Source organism: Zingiber officinale, chromosome 4A (assembly GCF_018446385.1).
Source record: "Zingiber officinale cultivar Zhangliang chromosome 4A, Zo_v1.1, whole genome shotgun sequence".
Classification (NCBI taxonomy): Eukaryota; Viridiplantae; Streptophyta; class Magnoliopsida; order Zingiberales; family Zingiberaceae; genus Zingiber; species Zingiber officinale.
The window spans coordinates 13,412,138-13,428,929 of record NC_055992.1 but is presented as its reverse complement, the minus strand read 5'-3'; the positions used below and the strand labels follow the sequence as shown (position 1 = coordinate 13,428,929).

Below are 16,792 nucleotides of genomic sequence, written 5' to 3'. Positions count from 1 at the left end.
CTTTCAATGATTATATGAGATTTTTTATTTTTTTACTTTTCTTTTTGTCTAAAAATCTAAGGTTATCTTAAATAAGGATGTTTCAGTTAGAATAATTTTAACATTTAGAATAATAAATAAGTTATTTTGGTCATTTACTATTTTTTTTCTTTTTTTCTTTAAAACATAGGGGGCTAAGTGTCATTTTTTCAATACAGGAGGGAAACTGCTTTTGGATGGAAAATAAAAGGGGCTTAAAGTTATTTAGCCATAATTTTAACATTTAAATAAAAATAAGGGTTATTTTAGTCATTTATTATTTTTTTTCCTTTTTTCTTTAAAACATAGGGGGGCTAAGTGTCAATTTTTAAATATAAGGGGGCAAACTGCTTTTAGATGGAAAACACAGGGGGGTTGAAAGTTATATAGCCAAAAATAAATATGAATAAAAAATCAATAGTCTAAAATTTATAATAGAGAATATAAGAATTTTTATTGATAAATCAATAAAGATAATAGATATAATAATTAGAGAAAAAATTAGTATTTTGTATTTATAAAAGATAAAATAGATAAACGAGAAGGTAAAGATTATAAAAAAAAATCAGATTTTAAGTTATGGTATACAAGAAAAAATAAAATAAGAAATGAAGTGAGTATTATTGTAGACAGTTTGTTAAAGAATAAAGTTATCGGAGCAGTTAGAAAACGGGACCGAATTATGGCCCTTAAAATATTAGTGACAAAAGAAATTATGAATATAATTAGCGTATATACACTGCAAGTAGGATTAGATAAAGTTATCAAATTAGGGTTTTGGGATGACTTAGATGAAGTATTACAAAATATTTCATCAAATAAAATGATTTTAATATAAAGCGATCTAAATGAGCATGTTGGAGTAAAAATGAGGAATATAAGAGGGTGCATGGGGGTTATGGGTTTGGAACGAGAAATGAAGAAGAGAAACTATATTAAGTTTTACAATAGCATATGACCTTATATTAATACATTTTTATGAAAAGAAGGAACACTTAGTCACATTCAAAAATGGAAATAATAAATCGTAAATTAATTTTCTTATGGTTAGGAAGAATGATAGAAAGATTTGAAAGATTGTAAGGTCATCCTTAGAAAAAGCTTAACTACCCAACATAGGTTAGTAGTGTTAAAACTACATGAAAAAAATATATTAATAGAAAGTTAAAAATTAATGTGTGTTTTTGGAGAAGATTGTTGGAACTTTAATGCACGATTAGAGGGGGTGAATACTAGATCACCCACCTCGATCGCTTCCTATACTTATTAGTGCAGCGAAAATACAAAACAACAAGTATAACAAAAGCTTAACCCTAAAGACTATAACAACAAGAAAAACAAACCACAATACACGTCGATTTATTCCACGGTTGTCCGTAAGATGGATGATCTCTATCCATCGGTGGATTAGTTTCCGGAAACTCCGGCTAGCACAATCCTCCTTGTCGGTGGAAAAACCTCGCCACAAACTCGATCAAGACCTTGGATTTGCTATCAAGATTTGGAGACTTTAATTAGGCTTTAACTAAGTCTAATTTTGTCATCAAGGTCAGCCACTCCAAGCTCCATTATATAGAGTTTAGGAGAATCAGCAAGCTAATTTTACCATTACCAGTCGACGAGCCCTTATACCAATCAATTAGTGCTTGCCAACGTCACTCCACAGAATCCACAATTTTGCCAACGGCTCTTTACCAGTCGACTACTACAGTGTATCAGTCAACTTGCTATAGTACTAGACAACTAGCAACATTGTCAGTTAGCTGGCTACAGTACTAGTCAGCTGGCTACAGTACTAGTTAGCTGGTTACAGTACCAGTCAGTTGGCTACAGTACTAGTAGACTGGTTTTCACAATCGTCGAATATAGAAACATTCTGTGTCCTACCCTAGTCGACTGATAAAACCCTAAACTTAGGATTTTATCCTAAGTATAATCTCTCATACACTCGTCCTCACCCGCACAACCTCGACCTTGCTTCTAACCTCTTCCATCAGTCTTGCATCTCTCGGATGTTTCCCCATCCTTCAAGCCTTGCCTTCAAGAGCTTCTTTCGGCCTTGTCCTTTATTGTCGGGTATTCCATTGCTAAGAGCTCCTTACTCCGAGACTTCAATCTTGCCAAGTCACACTTGGACTTACGTTACCAGGACTACACACTTGGACTTACACCACCAAGATTCCCCCTTAAACTTTGCCTTTGCTAAGATCCCACTTGAACTTTTCTTATTGTACATGTATCCTGCATATTCACAAGCACATATTAAATACAACAATAAACCTAACTTAAACCTTTGCCAAATATCAAAATCTAAGATCACACTGATTGCTTCAATAATTTTCCTCTTTTTGATATTTGATAACCAGTTTAAGTTAGAGAAACATATAACACAATAAACATGCAAACAAAATATGTAATAACTCATGCATAAGCAATAGAATCCAAACCTAGGCTCCCCCTTGAGCTAGAATTTCCCGCAAAGGTATTTAGGTTTTTTACTTAAACCTAAACTTCTCCCCTCTTTGCTACACATCAAAAAAAGCTTCAACAATATCCTAATTATTGGACTCTTATATCTCTAATGATCATATTTATCATGTATTAATCCCCCATAAAATTATATACATGTATATCCCCTATTTGGTCATTTTCTATGGCTGAAAAACAATATCCAGTCGATTGCCCTCGTCGAAAAACCTCACAGAACCATTTTATACTCCATAAACACTGTTACCAGTCGACTGGTACCTGAGCCAGTCGACTGACACCTATTTTTAGCTAAAAATAATATTTCTAACTTAATTCATAAATACACCAGAAAGTCCATAGACCTCCAAAAATGTCTAACTTTTGTGGAGAGGTCTATTTTACCCTTATCGACTTGGGAAAATATATTTAAAAATATTTTTATAAAATATTCTAAGATTGACATAAAATCCAAAACTATTTAAATGATTCAATTAAATCTTAACCTAAAATCCTAGTTTTGACTTCCTCTTGATGTATCTGCCTATACTAAACTATAATGCATCCCTAACATTAATTTATATAACATCTATATATCCAAAATAAATTTTCATACAATTTAACCCAATGTCATATTTTTATGTATGAAACACATCCCATATATGCCAATTCTCTAAGTTTGAGACTCAAGTCCGTCTCTAAACCACTTTGGTACATTTCATAACCCATTTAGAATCCCAAGCAATTCCCACTTGAGATTCATTGACCATAAGTCCCAACTTGACTTTTTGAGCTCCCCCTAGAGCTTTTAACCTTAGTCACCTCCCTAAGTGACTCATCCACTATAGTTAGGCCACATCAGTATACCTCAGGTGACACTTGGTCTACAAACTTGACTTTTTTAACCTTAGACACCTTGTCTTTGGTTAATTTCTTCTTATCCTTAAATGACTTTCCCTTGTCATTTCTTGGCCTCTCATTGCTATAGTCATATGTCACCCTAGCATATGATTCTTTTCTAGCCTTGGATGATTCCTCCTTGCCATTTGCACTTGCAATCATTGCATGTGACTTTCTTTTAGCCTTAGGGAACTCTATTATAGCATACCCACCAAAGTGCTTCATGGGTAACTTCCCCTTACCCTTGTTTGATGAAGATCGATATTCCAAATTAGATCTATCACCATTGGGTCTTTGACTACCCAACATCCTATCATGTCCTTTAGATCCATTAATGAATCTACCTAGGACTTTTTCTACCTTATCAAGCTTCTCCCTCAAAGCTTGATTTTCCAATTCTAGGTTTCTAACCCTAGAATCCACTTGTCCACCATGTACACTCCTAGACCTACCGACCTTTCTAGGCATATGTCTCTCCTTCTTGGAATTAATGTCTTGGTTTTCAGCTACTTTCCTCTCCCTAGGCAAAGTAGTTTGATTTTTGTTAGGTCTAACCTTTGCATATGATTTCCTAAGGTTATCAATCATGTTAGCCATATTCCTATCATTATACCTAAATCCATAATTATGCATGGGCAAATAATCTACATTATTTCTAGCATGCATATCCCTAGAGCTTGAATTAATATCTAAATTAAAGTTTAAGTTATGGTATACCTTTCTACCTACCATTGGAGCTCTCCCTTGACATGAGCATCCACATGACTTCATCCTCTTCCATTGCTTCAATTGCTCCATCTCCATGAGTTCTGCTTTCCTTAGCACTTTGTGTAGTAGTGCCCCCACTTACCACATATGAAAAATCAAATGTATTTCTTCTCCTTGACACCATCCCTATAACCTACATTAGTTTTCAAAAGAACTTTACCGGGTTTAGGGTTTACCTCCTTTACCTTCTTGAGCAATGGACAGCTACTCTTATAGTGTCTCATCTCACCACATTCAAAGTACTTGATGTATGATTTCTCGCTTTTCTCGGTAGTTGAGATTGAGGGTTGAACTTTCAAGACTTCTTCCTCTCTTGTCTTTGACTTTTCTTCCTCACTTGAAGATGTGGATGATTCCACTTCTTCTTCCTCTTTGGATGTTGAGCACGTTTCCACATCTGAATAGTCCTTCTCCTATTCTTGGACCAATAAGCCCTTCTCCTTGGGCTCCTCTCCTCCATGGACTTGTGTAGGGTTTTCATGTAGAGCAACCACCTTGCTCCATAAATCATGGACACACTTGTACTCACCTACACGCGCCATAATATTAGAAGGTAATAAATTCAATGCAATTCTAGTTACCTCCTTATCCGTATTCGATTATTGTCTTTGCTCTTCGGTCCAATACCGAGGTCGGAGATGTTTTCCTTTCTTGTCCGTTGGAGTTTCGAAAGGAACTTCTAATGTGGTCCAATGGTCTCAATCCATTTAGAACCATGTCTCCAATCGCTTCCTCCAATACTTAAAATCATCTCAATCGTATGGAGATGAGATTCGGATATCACATCCTAATGGTCCTTCCGACTCTATCTTCTTCCTCTAGCATTTGCTCCTTTAGGCGATTACTCCTTCAAGAGCGCTCCTTGCTCTGATATCAATTGTTGGTACCTTGATGCCCAGTTAGAGAGGAGTGAATAGCCAATCACCCACTTCGATCGCTTCCTACACTTGTTAGCGCAATGAAAATACAAAACAACAAGTATAACAAAAGCTTAACCCTAAAGACTATAATGAAAAGAAGAACAAACCACAATACACGTCGATTTATGTCTGATGCGGTGATGAAAAGTGGCCCCACCAAAGGTGAGTTAAAGCAAGAAAGAATGGTTGATGTGGAGGTCAAAGTCAAAAAGATATGGTTCATAGATCAGGCGAAGTTGGCCGAGCAAAGCAGCAAGGTCGGACGAACGACATGCCTTGTCCAAGCGAGCTAGAAAGGTCGGATGGTGTGCCTTGTCTCGGAATGTCTGCGATGGAACGATTGAACAATGATAAAATTCTCGGACCATCAGTCCGGCTAATCAGACGACATGACCGGTCGGATGAAAGCCTGCGATGGAGCGAACTTAAGGAAAAGTGCTAGGAACACTTTTTGACATGTATTTTCGTAGGAAATTTTGGAAAATATGCACACACTTTGAGATGCATGCACAAATACTACAGTGACACTATAAAAGGGGAGTTCCTGTCTACAGGTGGAGGGATGCAGAATTTTGTTATTCTACATTCTCTTTGCTACAACATTCTTACTATTCTCCACTTTGTCGGGAACTGACTTGAGCGTTGGAGGGTCAATGCCGAGAATTCCTTCTTGGCCTGGCACTAACGCCTTTGTGTTGCAGGACCACGTGGAGTCTTTACTCTGTCTTTACCACGTTTGTCATCTTCTCTATTTTTAGATAGGATAATATTTGACACTATCTGTGGGAAGTTATCTGTAACCGAAATATGAAGATGAAGGACACTGGACGACTTACTACAGTAATGCTAACATAAGAAGACTTGGAGATGTTGATACAAGCCCAAGCTGTGAAGACGGTATAGCAGCAGTAGACAACAGCTAACTACTGAGCGAAGTCGATAACTAGCCAACAAGTTAAGCCCAGAGCTCAAGCGGAAAACCCCGTCACTTGCAAGCCAAACAATAGGCCGACCGACGCATTTGGAGAGGCATCGAATGCGTTGATCCCTTATCATTGGGCATTATTCCGCACCCCTTTAGAAGAATAAGGCCGAGTGGAGAGGACATAGGGATCCTCTTTAGAAGACGCGCCTGCTTGGGATGAGTGCAAAGGTAAAGCACCCCAGCTTGACGACTCTCCTGAGCACTACAACAAAAATGTTAAAAGACAACATCACAAATACAACAATTTTGGAAGAAACTGTTGTGAATTTGATAAAAGACAACGGTTTTTGATAAAACCGTTGTCTTTGAGCTCCCATAAAATACAAAAGACAACAGTTTTATGAAAACTATTGTCGTTGAACAATTTTATTTTAAATCAACAACGCATTTTACAATAGTTATCTAAAATCGTTGTCTTTAAATATTTTTTAGAGGTTACGACAACAATTTTGTAAACCGTTGTGTTTTTTATATTGTTTTATATAGTCAAAGATAACGGTTTTAATAAACCGTTGTCTTTGACTTTATTGTTTCGCTATTTTTCCCCTTTGCCGTTTTTATTACAGCCGTGCATTTTGCCTTCCCTCTCTGTCAAAATTTTTGGCACCGTATTTCCCCCCTTAGCCTTCCCAAACCCTAACCCATTTTTCTTTCCCTCTCCTTATACAATCTCTTCACGCTGCGAACCCTTGTTGTTTTGTCTTCCTCCTCCTTTCTTGGTCTTTGATCGAGTTGCCCCTCCTCCGTGGTCAGGCTGACTTCCACCAGAATTTTCTCATCTCTGACACCAACTCATCCTGCACTTTCACCTTCAACCTCACCGTCTTCTTGTTAGTCGTGAAGACCATTGCGCTCACCATGAACGTTGTCGGCATCATCAAGGGCCAGCTCCTCATGGCCTTCTCCTGATCCATCATCCGTGATACAATCACCCCGATCTTGTACACCTTTTTAATCAGTGGGCGGGTTTGTTCTTCTCTTGTGTTTTTTTTTCATACGAGGACCATTTAACTAGGGTAATTTTATTTTCGGATCATTTTCACATTCATATTTTGTAGAAATATGATCTAGACATAAGGAAAGAAAAATACAGAGAGTTGGCAGTTACACACGTTTCTAAAATGCATTCATTTAATTTGATTCGACAGTTCCAATTCCAAACCCCTCTCCTTGCCAAGCTTGTGAGATCTCCATCATTCTCCATTTCTTCTCCTTCTCCTTCTCTTCACTTTGATTCGACTCCAATTCTGTAAATGTACTCGCTTGGTAGTTGTGTAGGAGTCTTTTTCTTTCTACGTGATTTTTGCCTTTTTTTTGTTTGTTAATTTCTTTGAAATTAAAGTGAAGAGAACCTGGTTAAATTTTCTAGAAATCTGCTTTTAAAAATTTTTATAGCGAGGACCTGTAGATGTTGCTGGTTGACAGCTATTATTGCAAATTACGACTGAATATTTTTCTACTGAAAATGAAATTTATCATGAAGTGAGGATTTAATTTGGTGTTACATCAATTTATTATGAAAGCTCATCATATTTTACTGCACCTTAAGAAGCTACTCCTAAAGGGGTACTGAAACTCATGAAAGTGGAAGGTTTGGTAATACACCATGTGAAGAGTAATTTACAGGTTCTTTTTGAATAATTATTTATTATATGGCATTTACCATACCATGGTTAATAGGTCATTTTTCGTATTCTCATTTTTTTTTAGAAATATAGTGCAACTCACATAGCTTATATTCATTAGAAGGTTAGTTGAAGTTGTTTGTTTCTGCTTCCATTTTTTTGACCATTTCTTTTGATGTCATTTATTCGTTTTCATATGGTGTTAATATTTGTTTGTTTGTGGTTCTACTGGATAATATTAAGAGATCAAACAAAGTTTGGATTGTGTTATTTTTGAATTTAAATATGTTTTCCTTGATGCATCAGGGATATGAGAAAAGAAGGAAACTCAAAGTGAGGAATTCCCTGCTCTAGATCTCCAGATTTGTTGGTTTTGTCCTTACCATTACCTTGCAGAAGCTTTAAATTTACTGCAGAACCTCTTTGGATCCTCCACTGAAGTCCAAATATAGCGTTGAAGCCAACAAGCATGTGACGGTTCTATTCATTTTAAGTTTTTCTTGCAGAAGCTATGTTTAGATGTTATAGCTGGTGTTAATAAATAATTGCTTTGAAATTTAGGTTTCTCCCGTCCATATTGAATCGGGTAATGCTGATGCGCCAAAGGTATTGGTTTCCTTCAAAGTGTTCACCTATTCCGTGAATGGTGGCAACTATTATGTGGCCACTTGTTATGCACCCCCAGCCTATTTTTATGGAGGTGGTGAATTATGCTTAATATTACTTGGTTATTGCGCTTATCTGCTATCTTTGTGTTCTTATCTATATGATTGTTATTTGTATTGCATTCTTCATGATATAATCATGCTTTCAAAGAGTGGAATGGTTACTCCACATACATGAATGAAGATGACATGCAGGTGTGACATATAACTTACACTAAAAGATGCACAATGTTTATCTAATTCATAGCTGATATGTGCAAATGTTGTAAATCAAATTAGCTTGTTCAAAAACATTAGTTTGTTCTCCCAACTTTGTAAATTATTTTTTATCTAGATTTCTAGAATTAGTTTTGGAGTCATCCTTTGTGAAACACTGTTTTTTTAAGCTCTTCCATAGAGATATTTTGGATGCTATGCTTGGTTTATCTTCTGTTGTATTTTGATCATAAATGTTAGTTTACATAATTAAAGTTATATATGGATAAATTATCTACAAATATTATTTTTGGATTGGAGCACATGGCTTACCTTTGACTCGAGATGTATTGACTTCACTTCCTCCAGTATTAGAAATATGTAGTGAATATGTGAGTACATATTTTAATTTTATTAAGTATTTATTTTAGTCAATAAAACTCTCATATGTCTACTCTTATTGATGTACAAAGGAGCATAAGATTGTTTAATCCAAACAAGGAAAAGAAAAGGAAAAAACATGCTACATGAGAAGTAATAAAGGTATGCATGTCTATTGTTGTAGTTTGCATGACTCATTTTTAATAGATTGTTTTCGACAATTTTACAAAATTTATGCATTGACTATTTGTTTTGTGCATAGTTGTCATTGAATTTTGACTGTCATCGACCCTTATGTGGAGGTGGTTTATTTGTTCGATTCACTTAATCATCACAATCGTCATGAGGACTGGAAATATATAGTGAATATGCGAGTACATATTTTTTTTAATCAAGCATTTAATTTATTACTCATATGTTAAATCTTGTTGTATGAAGGAGCTTGAAATTGTTCAATTCGAACAAGAAAAGGGAAAAAGAAGCCTACGTGGGAAGTCGTAAAGGTTTCTATATTATATATACACACATATGTCTACTTGTGATGAATTAAAAAATATTTAAATGTGCATTATTCGTTGACAATTTTTTATACCAAAACCATTGTTTTTTGCTCTTATCTATTTGTGAAAGCTTATAGAAGTGAATATTAACAATGCAATGGAGAAATATATAATCTTGTTATGGAAGTGCTAATATCATCTGATTTTGCAACATGAGAAGTGCAAAAAAGTAGATTTTGGGTGTTGTCCTTGATTTTTTTTTTGTGGTGAAATAGATAATCTTGTTAGTAGACATGATCCAACCTCAGGGAAAGGAGCTTGATTTGCTCACTGTAATATTTCCTGATAATGATGCTTCTCTTTATGGTATGATGTCTTTCTTGCACTTGATCTTGTTTGACATAACTTGATATTTTTATTTGTTGACAAATATCAATTGGCTGAAACTTTTAGCTTTTATTTTTTCCCTTTCCTTGTTCGCTTTATTATTATATGCCATAGTTATTACAGGTGATCAAAAGCAGATATGTGAGACTGGCCTTGGTTTAGTTTCACAATGTTGTTTGACAAAGCATGTTTTTAGGATGAGAAAACAGTACCTTGCCAATGTTGGCCTCTAGATCAATGGAAAGGTGAGTACATGGAAGGTGGATCTATTTTTCTTGTTTTGCTTTATGTTACTAAGGCTTGATTCATAGGTTGGAGGAAGGGACACAGTTCTTGTCGATGCATTGTCAAGGTGCATTCCTCTTGTTAGCGACCGACCAACTATAATATTTGGTGCTGATGTAACACATCCTCATCCTAGGGAAGATTTTAGCCCTTTTACGCAGTTGTAAGTAATTTTGTCAATCTTCATTTCTTGCTCTATATATAGTTGCCTTGATGTATCCTTACTATCTTGATTATATTTGGTTTGTCAGGTTGTTGCGACTTAAGACTTGCTCGAGGTGACAAAATATGTTGGATTGGTCTGTGCTCAGGCCCATCAAGAATTAATTCAAGATTTGTTTAAGGTCTGGCAAGATCCTCAGCGAGGAACTCTTACTGGTGGCATGATAAAGTATGAAATACAACCTAAAACCAATTTTAAATAGAATGCCCAGATTTATGTACTTCACAATTTGGTTTCTACTGTGCAAAAGATGCAAAGCTGCATAAAGTTTATAATTGTTTATACATGTTGATCAGTGATCCGACGGTAAGAATAGGGACCCCATCCGGGGGAAGTCATCGCCACGTGGAAGTCAAAAGGTCAATTGGCCGATCGGACACGGGTGGACCGACCGGTCGACCGGGTTCTAGACGGAAGCAAAGGCACCCGACGAGGAGTCAGGGTTTCGACGCTCATGTTGAACAGGGTCGTAGGGCCGAGCGGGTGACCCTCTCGGTCGAATGCATAAAGTAGAAATACTGCGAACAGTCTCCACAGAGCACACTACCGGGAATCTCCTAAAGTGGACCAGCACATATGACCGGTCGGACGCTGCCCATGACTGCCGACCGGCCGGACACTCGGCATGGAGTAAGAAGAGACAAAAGGACAAGGAAACATCTTCTGACAGCGGGCATGTTCTACGTCCAGGCCATACTCAAAATCTTACGACAGAAGGATCCGCTGTCCCATCAGAGACATGCTCAGACTGTAGTAGTATTGTGTCAGGTAAGCTCCTCTGACAAGCCCATACTACGGTATGGGAAAGGACACGTGTACACCTCGGTATGTGTGCACTCGCTTCTCCACAGCCCTATATAAAGGCCCTCACTCTTCGCCGGAAGTACACATTCTCTGATATTGAGAGTCACTTCTTTGTTGTCCACTTGCCTGACTTGAGCGTCGGAGGGTTGTCGCCGGGAACCCCTTCCCGGCCCGACTTCTTGCAGGTTCGCCGGAGGTCCGTACGACCGGTCGTAGAGCCACGCCAGCAGTTCGGAGAGCGCCACGTACCCAGCGTCCGTTGATTCAGCGTTCGGACAGGATCAATTTGGCGCCGTCTATGGGAACGCTCCTGCATCCGATCGGAAGCAATGGACGAAGCTGGACGACCGCATACAGTGACGCTCTCCACGGAGGAGCTCGATGCTTTGATCGAGTCAAGGGCAGCTAAGCTTGTGGAACAAAAACAGAAGGCACAAGCCGAGTGGATTGAGCAGCAAGCGACATCAATATCAAGGGGCCAGGCGGAAGCACCTCAGGCCACAGTTCCATCTCCTCGGGCCCTATTCCGCACGCCCCCGGAAGTCGTAGCAGGTAATCGTGATCGAGGATCCTCATCAGATGAAGTGCCAATACGAGACAAGAGAAAAGGCAAGGCCCCCCGAGCGACGCTTCTCCCGAACGGATCAACCGACAATTCTCGGAGGCCATTCTGCAAGACCCTCTGCCAAAGCACTATGTGCCCCCAGCAATCGGTGAATACAATGGAACCACCGACCCGGACGATCATTTGGGTAAGTTCGACAACACGGCTACCCTTCATCAATACACAGATGGAGTGAAGTGTCGAGTTTTTCTAACCACCCTCTCGGGATTGGCTCAACAATGGTTTCAGAGACTGCCGGACGGATCCATCGCAAGTTTCAAAGACTTCCGCACGACCTTCCTCCACCACTTTGCAAGCAGCCGACGTTATCAGAAGACAAGTGTCAGCTTGTTTGCCATCAAGCAGGAATCCAGAGAGCCGCTCAGAGCTTATATCCAGCGATTCAACCAGGTGGCCATGGACATTCCAACGGCCACCTCAGAAACGATGATGAATGCATTCACGCAAGGCCTCGTGGACGGGGACTTCTTCTGCTCGCTCGTGCGAAAGCCGCCCCGAGACTATGATCATATGCTACACGGGGCCAACGAGTACATCAATGTGGAGGAAGCCCAAGCGGCCCGAAGAAAGGAAACTCCAACCGAGCGGGCTCCCCCTGCCGAGCGGAAGCCGCACACTGCTCATCAGCCGCCCAGAGGACCGAGGGCCAAAGCAATCTGCTCCCCCCATGCGAGGTCCCATGTACAAGAGGTAGCTGCCGAGCGGACCAAACCAAAGAAGAAGGTATGGACCCCTATGTTCTGCTCTTTCCATCGGACCGACACGCACAACACAAGAGACTGCTGAAGCCTTCCTCTGATCGCCCACCCCGTGCCCCGGGGTGGCCACCGCCGATCGCCATCATCCGACAGGCGACAACGACCTCGTGAAGCCGATCGGATGATATCCGACAGGCGACAGAGACAGACTCCAGAGCGGCATCATACTCCGAGGCATGAAGACAATCCCCGGATGTCTAGGGAGCGGCCTCGACCGTCCGCTCGGGAAGAAGAAAATAGAAGTAACACTTCTCGAGGCGAAATCAACATTATAGCTGGCGGGCCGACCGGAGGCGACTCTAACCGAGCAAGGAAGGCGAGTGTCAGGCAACTCCAGATCCATGCGGTCGGCTGCAGCCAGGAACGGGCGAGTGGACCCGAAATCAGCTTCGGGCCCAGGGATTTGGAGGGAGTTGAAGTGCCTCATGATGACGCCCTTCTCATCAAAGCGGTAATAGCCAACTACACTATTCACCGCGTTTTCATTGATACAAGAAGCTCGGTCAATATTATATTCAAAAAGGCCTTCGACCGACTACAAATTGATCGAGCTGAGCTGCTTCCCATGACAACCCTCCTCTACGGGTTTACGGGCAATGAAGTTCTGCCGGTCGGACAGGTCCGACTGGCTATCTCGCTGGGAGAAGAGCCGCTCAGAAGGACGCGGACTGCAAACTTCGTTGTGGTCGACTCTCCGTCAGCATACAACGTCATTTTGGGGCGACCGGCTCTCAGTGAATTCCGAGCGGCCGTCTCCACCTTCCACCAGAAAATCAAGTTCCTGGTCGAAGACAAGGTTGGAGAAGTACGGGGAGACCAACTGGCGGCTCGACGATGCTACGTCGAGATGGTCCGAGCTGAAGCCAGTTCTGCTCGGAAGGCGCCTCGGATTGAGGTAAACGCCATCATTGAAAAACCACCCTCTTTGGTTTATGAAGATAAAGAGGAAGTGCAGATTCACCCAATCCGATCGGAGGCCACCACATTCATTGCGGCCGATCTGGAGGCAAGTCAGAAAGAGGAAGTGATCAAATGCCTCCAGAGAAACTGTGATGTCTTCGTGTGGTCGACTCATGAGCTGCCCGGGATTTCACCGAGTATAGCGCAGCACGAGCTCCACGTCCGACCGGACGCTCGGCCGGTGAAGCAAAGGAAGAGGGACTTCAGCGCCGAACAAAATGCCATCATCCGAGCGGAGGTCGAGAGACTCCTGGAGGCCGACCACATACGCGAGGTCCAGTTCCCGAGCTGGCTGGCGAACGTTGTACTTGTCTCCAAGCCGGGCAACAAGTGGAGAGTATGCATCGATTTCCGGGATCTCAACAAAGCGTGCCCGAAGGATTTTTATCCTCTGCCCCGGATCGATCAACTGGTGGATTCCACAGCTGGCTGCAAGTTGATATACATGCTCGACGCTTATCAGGGCTACCATCAAGTGCCGCTCGCCCGAGAAGATCAAGAGAAGGTTAGCTTTGTTACAACCGATGACACATATTGCTACAATGTGATGCCGTTCGGACTGAAGAACGCAGGAGCAACCTACCAGCGCTTGATGAACAAAGTGTTCAAGGAGCAGATCGGACGAAATTTGGAAGTGTACGTGGACGATATTCTCATCAAATCCATCCGATCGGCAGATCTCTTTAAAGACATGGAGGAGACTTTCCGAACGCTGAGGAGGTATGGAGTTCAGCTGAACCCTCAGAAGTGTCTGTTCGGATCAAAAGGTGGGCGTTTCTTGGGCTACATAGTGACCGAGCGGGGCATCGAGGTAAATCCCAGCAAGGTGAAAGCATTACAAGATATGCCGCCTCCAAGAAATCTGAGGGAAGTACAGCGCTTGACCGGTTGGATAACAACATTGTCCAGATTCATCTCGAAGACGGCCGATCGGAGTCTCTCGTTTTTCAAAATCTTGCGCAAGGCTACCAAGTTCCATTGGGATAAAGAATGCGATCGGGCGTTTGAAGAGCCGAAAGCATATCTGAACTCTCTGCATGTGCTAGCCAAGCCAGCTGTGGGTGAGCCGCTCTGTATTTACTTATCTTCGACTGAGCAAGCAGTGGGCTCGGCATTAGTGAGGGCGAGCGGGGAAGAACCCGTGTATTTCTTAAGTCATATTTTAAAGGACGCAGAATCTCGCTACACCGGGCTCGAGAAGCTAGCTTTTGCTTTGGTCCTAGCCGCTCGGCGCCTCCGTCCCTACTTCTTGGCTCATACTATCATCATCCGGACGAATAGCCCATTGGGAAGAGTGCTCTTAAATCCAGAAGCGTCCGGACGACTCATCAAATGGACCACAGAGTTGAGCGAATTCGACATTCAATATCAACCCCGTTCGACGATAAAAGCGCAGTCCTTGGCAGACTTTGTCACAGAAGTGCAAAAAGCCAGAGCCCGAAGCTATGTGGAAAATATTTGTGGATGGATCGTCCACTCGGCTCGGGAGAGGAATTGGCGTATTATTATTATCTCCACAAGGAGAATGGATGCATCTATCCGTTCGGCTGGACTACCGAGCCACAAATAACGAAGCGGAGTATGAAGCCCTCATAGTCGGCCTGCAGGCAGCCCGACATGTAGGAGACGGTCGGGTGACAATTCATTCAGACTCCCAGTTGGCCGCTCAGCAACTCTCGGGCACTTTTGAGATTAACAACGCTCGGCTCAAGCTCTACGCTGAAACCTTTGAAAAGCTCAAGACCAACTTTAGAGAGGTCATTATCCAGAAGATACCCCGAGCGGAGAACCAGGCAGCAGATGAGTTAGCCAAACTCGCAAGTTCAATATCACCGGTCGTCATACAGCGGCCAATTGAACAAGTATCTTTGGTGGCGCACGTCGACCGGATGGAAGGCCTCACGTTTCCGAGCGATTGTTGGACACCCATCATGGAGTTTCTCCGCTTGGGTGCTACATCGTCCGATCGGGATGAAGCCCAGCTATTAAGAAGGAGAGCCGGTCGGTTCACACTTATTGGAGACCAACTCTACAAGAAGGCTTTCTCCCGCCCGCTTTTGAAGTGCGTGAGCTCGGAAGACGCGGCGTATATCCTCCAAGAAGTACATCAAGGATCGTGTGGAGGGCATCCGGGCGGACGATCGCTGGCTAAGAAGATCCTGCTGGCCGGATACTTTTGGCCCACCCTGCAAGCAGACGCCGCTCGGACCGTCGCGACATGCCTTTCCTGCTAGAAGTATCACAACTTCTCTCACCGACCGGCGGAGGAAATGAAAGCAGCTACCGTGTCTTGTCCGTTCGACCAATGGGGAATGGATATTGTGGGTCCGTTTCCTATGGCGACCGGACAGTGGAAGTTTCTACTAGTGGCGGTCGACTATTTTTCCAAATGGGTGGAGGCCGAGCAGCTGGCGAAGATCACTGAGCAAATGGTCAAAAAATTTATTTGGCAGAATATAATCTGTCGGTTCGGCATTCCTCGCCGGTTTATATCTGACAACGGAAGGCAGTTCACAGGGAAGCAGCTCGAAGAATGGTGTGAAAGCTATGGCATTAAACAACACTTTACTTCCGTGGCATACCCCCAAAGCAACGGCCAAGCGGAAGTAACCAATCGGGAGATTCTTCGCATTCTTCGGGCTTGGCTCGATCACATTGGAGGAAGCTGGGTGGACGAGCTGCCAGGCGTTTTATGGGCTATCCGCACGACTCCAAAGGAAGGAACGGGCATCACGCCATTCCATTTGGTGTATGGCGGTGAAGCGGTGATCCCGGTTGAAGTTGGTGTCGAGTCCGTTCGGATCCATAATTATGATGATGATAACGCCGAGCGGAGGAACATGGAGCTGGATTTGGTTGACGAGGAGCGAGCCAAGGCGTCCATCTGGCTGATGGCGTACCCTCAAAGAATGAAGCAGAACTACAACCGGTGCGTGATCCCTAGAGCATTCCAAGTTGGCGACCTTGTCTGGAAAAAAGTAAAGCCGGTCGGCGACGTCGGCAAACTGGAGGCTCCTTGGGCGGGCCCCTTCAAAGTCATCGAAAAGCTCCGCTCGGGTGCTTATTATCTGGAGGATGAAGATGGACGGCGGCTGGACCGACCGTGGAGCGCGAATCATCTCCAGCCGTACCGAGCTGGGTGAGAGGTGCGCTGATGTAATTTTACATATGTTTTGGTCGCCTATGTCCTTGTAATGCAGGAACCAAAAATGATAAAAGGAGGGCAAATAGCTTCGCTGAACGGCAGTGTCAAAATTAGCCTTGAAGACCGTCGAGCTCCGACGTTAAAAATCGAGAGACGAGCCGGCGTCTATAAATCATCCGAGC

At 42.3% G+C, this 16,792-nt stretch overlaps 1 long non-coding RNA gene across 1 annotated transcript; it reads left to right on the top strand.

The window, feature by feature from the left end:
- Positions 1-6,693: 6,693 nt before the first annotated feature.
- LOC121973149 lies at positions 6,694-10,523 on the top strand. The gene is made up of 5 exons (XR_006109397.1): positions 6,694-7,023; positions 7,989-8,153; positions 8,244-10,055; positions 10,122-10,258; positions 10,347-10,523. It is a non-coding gene; the product is annotated as an uncharacterized LOC121973149 (long non-coding RNA).
- Positions 10,524-16,792: the final 6,269 nt, after the last annotated feature.